Consider the following 15,140-nt stretch of genomic DNA (forward strand, 5'->3'; position numbering starts at 1 on the left):
AAAAGGACTCCTGTAGCAGTGAACTGAGACCTCAGCCTACTCTAGCATTGTATCACTTCAGCTCATCATAACTGAAACAATTCAGTTCATACAGAAATTCATTTTCTGAAGTACTGTAGATTAGCAGTCCATCATAAGTTATTCTAGGGATACATATAGTTCACACCATTGTCACTTTTTTTCTCTGCTCCCCAAATGCATGCCCTCATATACAAAATACATTTATCATATAAAAATGCATCACACCATTTTTAGCATTTCAGTTGAATCCTCAGAGATTGCAATTTAATCAGGCTTCTTTCAAACATCACATTTGATAGGAAGACTAAGATGACAGGCTATTGAGAAGTCTGTTTCCCTGTGCCTACAGGAATCAGAGAAATGAAGAAGATACTGAGCTAGTAGATGATATAAGCAAAAAGGCAGAAAGTAGCTAGGGTAATAAAAAATATTGACTTCTAAATGTATGAAAGAAATGAAAAAAAAAAACCCTTACTTGCTCATAAAGAGCCAGAACTTCTATAAAGATAGGCTCCATCCTTTAACCATCTTCTAAATGTATGAAAGAAATGAGAAAACCCTTACTTGCTCATAAAGAGCCAGGGCTTCCATAAAGATACATAAGCGCCATCCTTTAACCGTCTTCTAAATGTATGAAATAAATGAGAAAACCCTTACTTGCTCATAAAGAGCCAGAACTTCCATGAAGATAGATAGGCTCCATCCTTTAACCATCTTCTAAATGTATAAAAGAAATGAGAAAACCCTTACTTGCTCATAAAGAGCCAGAGCTTCCATAAAGATAGATAGGCTCCATCCTTTAACCGTCTCAGCTAGAAACCTGGTTTTCATTTTTTAAATTATTTCTGTCCTCTTATGTTTCTCTTTCCAAAAACAGCTACCTGTGCAGGCCACATTATCAACAAAATAGCAACAGAAGGCTAAGCACAGGTTGTTAAGACTTGCATAGGGCATGAATGACTTTCTGACCACTATCCATGCTACACCCGTTAGGGCAAAATTGTCCACAAGGAAGCTCATCACTGGGGCAAAAGTTTCCAGTCCTAAGGCGTAGTCCTTAAGCACAGGACCACTCATCACCATGATACAAAACCTTGGATCCCAGAAAGCTCTCTTAGCTAAATAGGCTGATTAAAGCTCCTCCAACAACCAGCAGTATACCAAACAGTAGGCGATGACACATAAACGTCCCCAAAGCTAGTGTTATCCCCGAGAGCTGCTGACCTGCAAACCCAACATGCAGACACAAATATATCTGATTCCTGAGAAAACCTTTGGCTAATCGATTAAAGAATTAGCACATGACTTCAGATCTGTGGGTACATGAAGCCACTTAGCATTACCAGGGACCCAATTCCAACCAAGCAGGGGGAAAGAAAAAGAAAAAGTATGCAGAGAAGATTCTGGCTAAAGCACAGAAATTGTGTCAGATTCTACTCTCCTCTCACTCTCTACTAGAGGGGAAATTGTAAAGGGGAAAAGTCACAGCATGAATAAACCAGAGCAGCCTCTGAATTCTATAACCAGGGCATAGCCTGGCCTTCATGTGTGGCAGAGTGATTTCTTACCTCTCCCTCTGCTCTGAGACCAACCTTATACCAACCACTACTTGGCATACCTGGGATGTACCCACTAAAATTGGCACAGCTTCACAGGACTTGCCTTGCCCTATTCCACCTGCTTATCCTCATACAGAACCATAACTGACCACTGAACATCACATCCAGGCTCGACTAAATGAATCCAAGCTCCAGGGGAAATACGTGACTAATCACTAAAGAAGAAATCTAGAAATTTCAGAAAGCTGAAATCTAAAAGTACATTTTGCTAATAATGCCTACCCACATGTACTCTTCGCATTCACATGTGATAAATGATTGCATTATTTTCAGTTATGGGTTTTTTATAGCTCAGAAGAATGTTCTTCTGATAAAAATGCAACAGGAACACTCAAAGACAACATGTTGGAAATGATCTGTACAAGTTGGAGGGGGCATTGAGAGAGGAAGAAAGAAGGAGAAAAACAAGGGAAGGTGTAACAAGTTAGACAAGAAATGTAAACACTACTTTACTTATATGACTGTACCCCTGTGTATATTATTGTGACAATAAAATAAAATAAAATGTTTAATGAAAGGAAAATATATGTACAAAGATCTCAAATAAATATAGAAAACTAAGTGAGCTCAAAATATATATAACTAAACAGCATAATGAAAGAAGTAGATTAACAAACAACTGAATTAAATAAATAGTGCATTCGGACATAAATTAATCAATTTGAAACAAAGTTAAACTATAAAAAGAAATACTGTAGCAACAACTAAACTCTCTGAAAAGAAAACCTATATGGATAAAACATTACACAATCTGATTGAATGAACAGAAGACCTAAGTTAATAAAATCAGAAGTCAAAAGGGAAATACCACATTAATGAACAATGAAATCCAGAAGATCATGAGGAACAATTCAAAAATTTACATTCAACTAAACTAGAAAATCTGAAAGAAATGTATATCTAGATGTAGTTTGCCTACCAAAATTAAATCAAAAAGACATAAAACAGATATAACAAGCAATGGGCTTAAAGCAATTAGTGTTCCACTAATAAATCAAATAAATGCAGAGGAAAAAGGAAGTTAATAATCTTTGCTCACCAAGATGTTTTATGTGGGACATTTTATTTTATCTTCAGTCCTATGACTGGCATATTCATCGTGAGTTCTCTTGGTTCCTAGATCCTAAGACTCAGGCTGAAAATTATCCTGTTAACTTTCTGGATCTACAGGGCTTATTTGCATTTGTTTTGTGCAGGTATTAAGTCTTGAACTCAGTGCTCCAAATCTCACTCATGTTTTTTTTGCTGGACTGATGCTCTGCCAATTGATCCACACCTCTGTAAGCCACACCTGGACAAGTCATACCTTTATGAGTCATTCCTATGACCACTCCTTTATAAGCCATACTTTTGGTTCGTGGGTCTCCAGTTAGAAGGTGTAAGGTTATGGGATTTCTCAGCCTTCATAACCATGAGACATGCTTCAAAATAAATCTCCACATGGGGACGGGGGGTGGGTGGAGTGGGGGGAGATGGGAAGCGATGGGAAGGGGAAACAAAGGAGGAGGCTACAATGCTTGATAAGAAATGTACTCATTATCTTGCCTATGTAATTGTAACCCCTCTATACGGTATTTTCACAATAAAAAAATCACCTTAAAAAACCCACCCACCAAAAGATAAATCTCCACATATATATACATATGTATATGTGTGTATGTATGTGTGTATATATATATATATATATATATATATATATATATATATATACATATTGTGTGAGTGTGTATTTGTGTGTGGATCAATATTGCTGATTTTGTTTAGGCTACATTTGAGTTTACTTTATTTCTCAGTTATTTAAATTTATTATTTTCCCTTGTCTTCATTGTTCTACAGGATTCCCGAAACACTGAATTTCCCAAATATTAAGATTAACATATTTTGGACTAGAGAATTTGTACTCCATTTCATGTGCAGTTTATATATAATTTTATCTAGTACTCTATTTGCAGTGTCTTTTCATCAGTAGACAAGTATATATATATCCATATTTTACATTTGCTACTCTGTTCATTATACAGATTGATACGGCCCACCAGAAGTATTTAGCTCCTGGCTGGCGAGCCATCAATACAATCCCCATTCCACTTCAGAACATAGTAACCCTCTAGTCGTGTCATATCTTAGATCACAGTTACATTGATATGTTGATCACAGTTACATTGATATGTTGATCATTGTTGTCTTCCACAAGATATCTAATTAAGTCCATTATATTTACAATAGTTTAGGCTGATTGAACTGAGTAAGTGAGAGGTAGCAACCACTCTGAATGCATTAGTAAAGAATTATTTGTGTGTCAGAAGATGGGAAATAAATACAATTAAAATTCTACCTCGGTGAAATCACTAAGCAATACACTGGCATGAGCATGTTGAACTAGCCCTTCTAAAATGTAGGATAAGTTGGTGCACATGACTCTTTTTACAATCAAGAAAGTAGCATAGGGACTGGGAAGGTGACTCAGTGGTACAGTGCTTGCTTTGCCTGACTGAGGTCTTGGGTTTGATTTTTCAGCATCATATAAGCAGAAAAAGCCGGAAGTGGTGTTGTGGCTCAAGTGGTAGAGTGCTAGCCTTGAACTGAAGAGCTCAAGTGCCCAGCTCAGTGCCCAGGCCCAGAGTTTAGGCTCCCATGACTGACAAAAGAAAAAAAAAGTAATCATAATGCTCAGTAAACCTATTTAAACTTTGGAGCACCCCCCTCCACAAAATACCATAATTCAAATTTAGGGTGTATCACTCCAGCCTATGTACAATACTGTTGAATTAGGTCCAGAGAATAGTAGAAGATCTCCTTGTTGCTCAGGATATGAGATTCAATGAGTGTCAGATAGAGAAGCTATTTGGAGCCTTTGTCATTCGCCATGACTAAGTCAGTAGAGACACTTGGGATTTGTGGGAAAGGACCTGTTCTCATAAGTAGACCAAAAACTTTTTTTGAAAAATACCACTTGGTCTGTTCTTAAGCCTTATTGGAATCAATATTGATCAACTATAGGCCTCTAATTTGCCATGTGATGTAAGAGTCTCATCATGAATAAGGTGTAACTTACCCCAGAATCATAAAGCCAGATGTATATAACAATTCATTATCAAATAGAAATGGTATATTACATGATCAAGCCCGAACAGTTCCTGCAGTCACTACTAAGTTATATTAAGTGGCAAAAATGTCCATGGTTATGACTTTTGCTATGATATTATTCTCCCCAAATACACACTTATTGCCTCATGTGCTATACCCTGTAATTAGGAGGCAATTAATATATGACTAGGCCTTGTTTACAGATGGTTCTGCTCATTATGTAGGTACAAACAGAAATTGAATAGCTGCTGCATGATAGCCCATTATGTGAATATCCTTGAAGACAGCAGTCGAGGAAATCCTTTGCACTGGGCAAAACTTCTAGCAGTGTGCTTGGTTTTTATTTTTAGTAGGAAATATGGCCAGATGTACAACTGTATACTGGTTGATTAGCTATAGCCAAGAGTTTGGTTGAATCTTCAGAGACTTGGAAGGTACATGAGCAGAAATTTGATGACAAATGGCACTTAGAGAAGAAGTCTATGGATAAACTTTTCCAAATAGCCACATTTTCACTGGATGCTGACCATGGTAGAGTAGGTCTTTAATGATCAAATGGATAGGTTGGCCTGTTGTGAGGTCTCTTTCCTCAACCACCCCTGTCATTTTCAAATGGGCTCATGGAAAAGTAGCTATGCTGGCAAGGCAAAGATCTAAGTTGTATCTGAACTCAGAGCCATTTAATTCTACTTACCAAGGCTTACCTGGCAATAGCCACTGCTGAGTGTCCTATATACCAGCATTAGCACCAATATTGGATACCAGTTATGGTATCATTCCTCATGAGGCTCTACAAGAGATCTAGTGACCATATGAATGCATTTGTTACCCTTCAACTATTGAAGATACAACATTTTGTCCTTTCTGGATTAAATACTTATTCTAAGTATCTAGATTTGCCTTCCCTATATGCAATACTTCTGACAAAGTTACCATAGATGGACTTCATAAGAAAGATCCAGCATGCTAGTTCCATCATCATGGCAAGCATTCCATGTAGCATTGCTTCTTGTCAAAGAATAGCTCTTATAGCTAAGAAAGCATGGTAGTAGATGCATGTTCTTGGAATAACTAATTTGGCTACGTTCCTCATCATCCTGATGCAGCTATCTTGGTAGAATTCTGGGATGACTGTTTGCAGTTATAGAAGCAGTTTCAGCCAGCTGGATTACCATCCAGCTTTGCAGGGCTGGGACACGACACTCTATGAGACTGTGTGTCCTCTGAATCCATATACAATTCTGCATTTTTGTGTTCAGGAATCTATGGATAGGAATCAGGGTATAGAAATGGGAATGATGCCACTCACCATTAGTTCTAGTGACCAGGCAACAAAATATTTGCTTCCTCTTCCCATGATCTTAAGCTTTACTGGCCTACAAGATTTAATTCCAGATGGGAAGTGCTTCTACTAAAAGGCCCAGCAATGGACCTGTTGGATTGGATATTCTCACTTACCCAATCCACTTTGGGTTCTTCTTGCCTTGATTTGGTAGTGTTGGCAGTTGTTATTGATCCATAATAATAAGGGAAAGAGCAGACTACTTCAAATGGAGGCAAGAAAGATTATTTCTGTTCTCTTAGGGCATCACTTAGTATTATTATGCCCTGTTATCAGGTCTAATGGAAACCTCAAACAACTTAATTCAGGCAGGAAGATAAATGACACACAGGTTTCCCTGCAGGGAAAAACTAACCCTGACTGACTGAGATACATGCTGCAGTGGGAATATGGAATATTATTACAATATATTTGTACATATACATTCCTGTTTTCATTGTTGTTTCTTTATTGTACAACATACAAACCATCCATTAAGTTAGTATCAGTACTTAGGTTTCATTAAATCTGCATTATCATATGTTTCCAGAGAAGGTTGACATGTGAGTGCACAACTAAGGTAGAAGATCTGCCCTTATTATGAGGGTCAAAGATCAACATCCAGTAATCTGGGAGCCCAGACAGAAAAAAAATAACGTTGGAAAATGGGAAGCCAGCCACCATGTGCAATTTCATTCTTCCTGCGTAGGAATGTATTCTTGCTGCCAGCACACAAGGACATCAGCCTCTAACACCTTCAGACCATCAATGTAAGTCCACCAGTGACTTTTCAAACTGGGGTTATATCTTTAATTCCATTGTACCAAGGTTTCTAGCTTCTTGAATTAAACAGTTTCTCAGCTGTTTAACTCTCTAGCATGCAGAAGGTCATTGTGAGACCATTCCGCCATCTGCCATTGTAAACCAATGTAATAAACTTCCCTTGAGAAACAACATATTTCTCGCTCTCCCTTTCTCTCTGTCGCTCACACACACACACACACACACACACACACACACACACACACACACACACACACACACACATATTTTCCTCTTCTTAAAATCAGCAGAACCCTGAAAACTCTGACAACAGATTCCTATAGAAAAAAAATGTTTCTTCCAAGAGATAGGTAGTGTGTCATATGATAGCTATACCCTGATTTATTATAATCAAATGGCACAGACTGGACAATTTATGAAGAACAAACATTCAATTAGTTTATGATCCTTTGAGAAGGCCAAGAACATAGCCACAGAATATACCAGCTCAGGTATATTCCTCCTTGTCTTCATCCTGCTCCTTCTCTTCCTGCTTTTGCTTCTTCTTAGCATGTAGTTCTCAGGACTCAACCTAAGGCCTTGTGCATGCTAAGTTAGCATTCTAGCTTGTTAACTATGTCCTCAGTCCTTTGTTTTAATTTTGATTTTGAGACAGAGTCTTTCTGCCACCTTTGTCCCTGCTAGCTTTGAACTCTCTAGCCATCTGCTTCACCTTCTAGTAACCAGAGACTTAGGAAAATGCCTCTGTAGTTAATTAACCAAGCAGATCATTAACAATGGCAACTGCCTTACTTATTGAAGTGTTTGTCTTTATCACTCCTCACCCATCCAGCTAATCTTGGTGGGTGGTGTTTCCAGATGCCTCAAAGCTGTAAGAGGAGTCTACTCCTAACACAGGAGAACTATGTAAGAAAGCCTATGTTGCCCTTCATGGGCCCAAAAGAGGAGTGCACCTGCTGCTGGCTATTTTGGCGATGGAGCAGCACAGATTTTTCCCTTTTAGGTAGGATTATGGGTGTAAACCACCAAAGCCTGGCTCAAAAACTTAATTTTGTATCATTCTTTTTATTTTACATCTTTATCTTCAGGGAGGGGTACAAGTTTAGACATTGTAAATTCACATGTTATTTGTTTAAATTATTTTTCCATACATTTTAAAGCTATGTTAAAATAGTTGTACAAAAGAATTGCCATTTAACAGAGCAGTTGATGAATACAGTGCATCTTGATCAGTATCACCCTTTCAACAGCTCATCCCTCCCTTCCAACCCATTCCTTCGCTCGCTTTGCTTAATTTTGTAAGGTACACATTGACTATTTTTACTGCATTCTCCCCATTGTAGCTTATTTCTGTGTATTTCACCTATATTATTCCAAGTATATTTTGAAAAAATTACCATTTTTTTCTATATTCTAAGTTGAATCTAAAATGTTTTTTAAAAGTAAAATGTTTTTTAAAAGTTTAAATACTGGAAAAAATGTGACATTTTCACTATGTGAAAAAGTGACTCCTTTTCGTTTTAAGTTTTCTATTTTAACAAAGTTCATATCTTCATAATAGTTGGAAAAGTTGAAGATATACTTTTGGAGTCTATTCCTCTTCTCCAAAAACCTTGAATTTATATTTTTTCCACTTCTGCTCTTTGTATGTATTTGTATATATGTGTGTTGTATGTTATTGAGCCAAGTTATCTGTATCATCATGCTATAAAGAGGACAGTATCTATTTTAAATAAAATATTTACATCCTAATGGACAAATTCATCTTCAAATTCCTATCAATACTTGAATAAAAGATACAATTAAACTCCAAGTCATTTTTGCAATATCCACTTTTATTCTTCTATCATTGTACATCATTTAAAATAAATATAATAAAATAGGTTATTAGATATAACTTTCTCTTACTTTAAGTAGTCAACTAAAAGTGTATATCTGAATTCTCAGTGGCATCCCTAGCAAAATGTTGAGCATGGTAAGCTTTTCCATGTGGTTGTATGTTTTTTGCTCTAACTCTAAGCAATATAAGATTCTGTATTTCCAGTACTTGTAAATAGATACTTTTTAGGAGAAAAATAAAGAAATCCATTTTTCCATCAGAAGTTGTGCATTCTTACTAGAATGAAAACTCTCAGTTTAGAATACAGTGCTTTTCATCAGTTTTATCTATGATCATGTAAAAGCACAGCAACAATAATTTCTGTACATTGAAGTTTTAAGTGTAACCATTCAGAAAAAAGTTGATGTTTTCTTAGCTGATTATTCGGTACCTTCAGTGAGTTGGTAATTACAAAATCTTTGTTTCAGTGTAATTTCACTGGAGATGATGTGTAGTGGGAAGCCTTTCAAAGAGAAGGAAATGAAGAGACTAGAGTTCATGATTGCTGTGAAGGCGAGCAATTAAATGACCACATAAAATAATTCCTTTCTTCTGGAAAGTTTCCAAAAATTACTAATTTACACTCCTGAGGAATAAAAGGTAAGGAATCTGATGATGAAACAGCTGCTCAACAGTTGTTTTCAAGTTTTTAATTAAAAGAAAACAGGCTGCAGAAAAGATGGCCCAATCCCTTACAATAGAGTACATTCTTCACTGGCCATTTAACGTGAAGTTTCAGAACCAGCCAGTACCAGTGTAATTGGTTCCCCCTTGGATTCCTGGAAGTTTTCTGTATAGGAAATCTCAAGATAGTTATACGTAATTTTCTATATTATTTAAACTCTCTTCGCCTTGGTTCCAGGGTGCCCCAAGGTGTGTATGTGATTTTGAAGTGTGAGGCCCATGGCTCCAAGTTTGTGATAATCTTCAAGTACACCCACAAACTGTTTTGATGATTTACACTCTGGACCGCCATCATCTTGTCAAAGGAAACAACTCTAATCTGGAGACTGAAAACAGAATATCAGGTGCCCTTTGACCTCTTCCGTTTGTACCATCTTACTTCTTGTGAAATTTTCTATAACCAATGTTGTTATTAACTAATATGCTTCTCTGTAGATTATCTGTGTGATCTACTCTCCTCAGCTTCTACCTTTATCCACAGAAAGCCACTGCTTCTCTTACAAAATGTGTTTGGGTAGAAGAATGGGGTAGGAAGACTATTGCTTTGAGATAATTCAAATGTTGTTCACTTATCCAGTTGATATGAAGTTGCCATGTTATAAGGATGAAGCACAGGCTGTTAGAAGGGAAAACAAATGGAAAAGGACTTTTAGTAATGTGAGTGGTTAAGGACATTTATCTAAAGAGAACAGCATTTGTAATAGCTGAAGCATACCTAGGAGTGAAAGGGCAAAAAGTTTTGGATGAATTGGATAATTGGACTTGTAGACAAAAATCTAGCTCACAAACTTAAAATCGTAAGTACTTATTGGGCTATTCTAAGTGCAGACAAAGCATTCGCATTTTAGACCATATAAAGACATACAGTACGTAGACTACAGATCTGAAATCACACTGCAAGCACTGTGATCAAGCCAATTTCTACTTAAGTATTGCTTTTTATGACCCCTCATAGACACATTAAGAGAGGTTGAGTCTGGAAGACAGAAACACTGTAAAAGTGTACATCAGGAGTGCCATATGTTAGTCAGACTGTGAAGAAACCACAGGTTTGACATTGCATATGGGGTTACAAGAGATCCAAATAGTTGCAGTTTTCTATTGTTTCTCTGATTCCTGATTCAGCTTCTTTCTGTTCCAGAGATTTTGATACAATGTGAGGTCATAAAGTAAATAAGTAAGAAGACCTAGTTTGGGATGGAAAAACCTCTTAAGTATAGGAAGTAATAATTAAATTCTAAGAGAAATCAATCGATGTATAGACTTGCTGATGGCTGTGGATTACAGACTTTTTCAGAATGACTCCTTCCTCAAACAGTTCTCAATGCTTCTGAGGAGAGAGAAACGCAGAATAATGATGGTTTAAAAGTATTACTGAGATTAAAGGACTAGTTTAAAGGCTGTTTGTCTTTCTTTTTCAAAACATCAACACTGTTCATAACATAAATGGAGACTAGAAGGGAAGAACGTGTTTCCCAAGAAGCCAGTGTGGTCATTCTGAGTAAGAACCCAAGAGCTTATGAAATGGGAGTCTCAAGGTTCCGTGCATGTTCCTGCAAGCGTGGGCTAGTCACAGACCTGTGCTTCTTTCTAATTCATCTCCCAGCCTCTCTCGGTGCCATCTTTCTGTCCCATAGCCAATTGCAGGTGGAACAAATATCTTCACTGTACAGACAGTTTGTTCAAATGGAAACTACCTAGTGGGCAGACAGGCAGGACATCGGCTTAGAGTTTGCCCATAAAGATGGGCTGATGATGTAGGCATTCCTTTCAAACACCACCCTGTCTAATTGTGGCCACCCCAGCAATCCACTCTACGGAGATAGCTATGTGGGTATCTAATCATCTCGTTTAAGAATCTAGGAATATCTTTTTTGAGTATTTCATATTTTTTCTTGTTATTCTGATATATCCTGTGCATGCTCTGATTTTGTTGGATAGTCCTTATTACATCACCCTCTGTTTCTCTAGCAGTTACATTACTAAGTGCTTTAAGATTTTTGCTTAGCTTCATTCCTTAAATGGGTTTCCATTCATAACATATTTACTTTATGTAGGTTTGTTTCCTTGCACTCAAGTAAAGTTTTAATGTTTCCTGTTCTAGTACTGAGGAACAAACCTGTCATTTTCTTTTATAGTTCAAATACATTTTAATAAAAATAAATATTTCACTTTGATGAACAGGACAATATATTAAAGCACATGACATATTTTTATTTAAAATTCAAATCGGAGAATTGCTTTTGCTTCATTTATAGCACATTAAACATTTTCTTTCCAAAGATGTATTATATATAATATTACATATATGTGTATATATATCACACACGGATACAGATATATGGGTTTGCAGCTGTATATGCACACATGATTCTTTTTTATATCTTTGAATCTTTGTTTTTCTATTTTGTATTGTTTTGTTTCCTGACAAGAGAGAATTCACATTCTATTATATTTAGCTTTAATTAGCATAATTATTTTCTAGTTTCATTATGTGTTTGTTAAACATCATATGCTATTATAACATTATTTCCCTCATATTTTCTACTATTTAAAACACATACATATCTTTGTACACCATTATATTGCTGATTTTGTTAGAACTTTTCAAAGGTATTTGTATCCACATAGCTATCTTTTCATGGAGTCCTAAGTAAAGGTTTCCTTTTTCTAGCTCATTCACTGAGACAACATTGTTTTACTGTTGCAAGTATGTGTGAATCTAAGTATTGACAGGGGAGTTGTCTTTTACTGAAGAACGAAATCACCTTAAATACTTGAATATATTACTAGATGAAAGCTACTTTCTAGTATGTATAACAACATATTCTACAAAAATTGAATCTGGTTTTTAGGTAGATTACTAGCATTCCACTTATGACTTTGTTATAGTTATATGCATATAAATACACACATAAAATTTTTAACCATCATTCTTGCAAATCTAGCTAGGGGTGATGGTACACACTTGTAATCCTAGTTAATCAAGTGACAGAACCAGCCTAGGCAATGTGCTATTTACCTCCAAAAAACATCAATTAATTAATTATTTAATCAATAAATTAAAGAAAAAAAGTTCACCAGTAGTAATATGAGCTTATTCACTTTTCTTAATTTTGTTTCCTTAATTGAAGCTTTGAAACAATATTTGGACATATCTTATATTTTACCTCCTCAATGTATCTCAATATATCTTCCTTTTTGATTAACACATTACTGACAATGTATCTAATTTTATTATTGTAAAGTTTCATTTCAGTTTTAATTGGCACAATAATTATATACATTTATCAGATAGTGATAATTTGATACATGTATGTGTTCTGTAATGATAAAATGAAGAATCACCATATCCCAACCCTTAAGTATATTTTTTGATGAAGATATACAGTCTTAATTTCTTCTCTTTTTTAATTTTATTGTTAAGCGATGTTCAAGGGGTTACAGGTGCATAAGTCAGGTACTGAGTACATTTCCTTTTGAACAGTGTCACCCCCACCCTCATTCTCTCTCAGTTTATTCCCCTCCCATCTCCCTTTCCCCCTAGTTGCATTTGAAAACTACACTATAATGTTACTAGGCATAGTCTCCAGAATTTTTGGTATCTGAAATTTTGCATGCTAACTGGCCTAGCCCCAGTTTCTTCTCTCTGTCCTCACAAGCCTCTGGTAACCACTATTCTATTCTTCCCATTTTTTTTTTAGCATCTATACATGAGAAGAGATGATGTGGTCTTTGTGCATTTTGTGTCTGATTTATTTTACTTAATAAAATATAATGTTATTTTCTGACTCAGAAGCATTTCATTTTGTGTGTGTGCCAAGATTTTCTTACATATTTATTCATTTTAAAAAAACTAGGTTGTTTCACACCCTCAGTATAGAATTGCCATTAATATTTCTATTATCACTATGGAATTTAGCCACTTATCCAACATATTGCTTTATTTCCCTTGCATATCTGCCTGTTCTTGGGATTACTGGAACATTACGGATTCTTTCTTTTTCCATCCTTGCTCCCTTCCTTCCTTCTTTTTTTATTTTCTTTCTTTCCTTTCTCTCCTCCACTCATCTCTCTTTCTCTTTTTCACACTGTTGACTATATGGCTTTTATTTTAATTTTCATTCCTTGGAAAATATATCAGTCTCTCTTTTTTCTATATTGGCCCTTTGTCTGTCTGACAGTATTCATTCTACCTGGATGAGATGAGATGACACTGTAGCTAGGTTTTGAAATACATTGCCTTGATGAATAGTGACAGTGAACTCTTTAAAATGTATCTGCTGTCCATTTGGATGATTTCATACCAGATTTTTTAAGTTCTTTCTTATTTTAATTTAATTATTTATGTTCAAGTTTTGTTTTTTTGTTATTCCATATTGTGGATATTAACTGCGGATAATATAAACAAGATATATTAAAATTACTTTGTTTCCCATTTTAAGATTTTCCCCCCCTGTTGATTTTTCCCTCAGCTCTGTAGAAAGTGTTTATCTTTTCTATACTACATTTCTGAGATTTGAAGCAAAGCTTTGAAAATTCCAGGAAAAGTCCATACTTTTAATTTTATCCCATATTATCTATTTTTGCTTCTGTTTTTTCTGTTTCTGAGGTCCTAGTTTTGACTAGGACCTCAGTCTGACATTTTTATTTTCATTGCATATTCAATATCAAGTCTATTCTCTCTCTCTCTCTCTCTCTCTCTCTCTCTCTCTCTCTGTTCTTTTCCTTCACCCTCTCTTTCTCTCAGACTCTGCAAGGTTTCTGGTTGACTTCTTGCTTCAAGTACCTTCAACATTTCAATCATTGAACTTCTGTAGAATTTATGACTAAGCCATGAAATCGGGAATCTTTTAAGAGTAAAAGAGGATAAGATAGAAGGTCAATAATGTCAAGAACACAGAGACCAAAGGAATAATCTGTATTGTTCTTGTCTAATTCAGAAGTATGTTCCCCTTAAAGCATTTAATTCAGCACTGATATTCACTAGACCTTAAGTTGGAAATGAATTATATGACTTGCAGAAGAGGAGGGGTCTGGAGAGGAAATACTGGGAAAAATGAGAGAAGGGTGACATTGTTCAAAAACTCTGTTTACATTACCTGAATTGTGTAACTGTAACCCTTCTGTACATCACCTTTACAAGAAGATTTAAATTAAAAAATACATTTAAGGGCCACGAAAGAAAATATGAGTAATAAAATGATAATCTCAAATATACAAAAGGAACATGATTTTTAAAGTCCTGGATGTAGCATTCTAAATTTTAATTTGTTTCAATTTTTTTTTAACCTGGGATTAACTGTACAGACAATATTTAACAAATGCATTTTCCTCCTCTTCCTGGTCCACATGCCTTGCAGAACTGACCATGGATAGTTCACTATGTCTCTCATAGTTGATTGTCTGCTTTGTTTCCTCATTACAGCAAGTTCTGTTGTGCTTTGGAGGTGTATATTTGTTCTCCATCATACAGGAAGAGCTGCCTTCAAATTTATGTTGTTGTTTCATGATATCCATCATTGTTGTGATCCAGGCTTATTACTGTTATCTGGAAGCATGTTCTCACTATTACTCTTACTCTAAATTCTTGATTGTTCTTCTACAACAATTAAAAAAAATGAGCAAGAAAGAAGTAGTAAAGCTCCCTCCCAGAAAATAATTGACATCAGTTTGTTAAGTAAATGATTTCAGTGATTATATTCAGACATGTGTAATGATCCCTTTCCTTTTATCTTTATGATTT

The sequence above is a fragment of the Dipodomys spectabilis genome, unplaced genomic scaffold (assembly GCF_019054845.1).
Source record: "Dipodomys spectabilis isolate Male_0828 unplaced genomic scaffold, ASM1905484v1 ptg000019l, whole genome shotgun sequence".
In the NCBI taxonomy this organism is placed as follows: Eukaryota; Metazoa; Chordata; class Mammalia; order Rodentia; family Heteromyidae; genus Dipodomys; species Dipodomys spectabilis.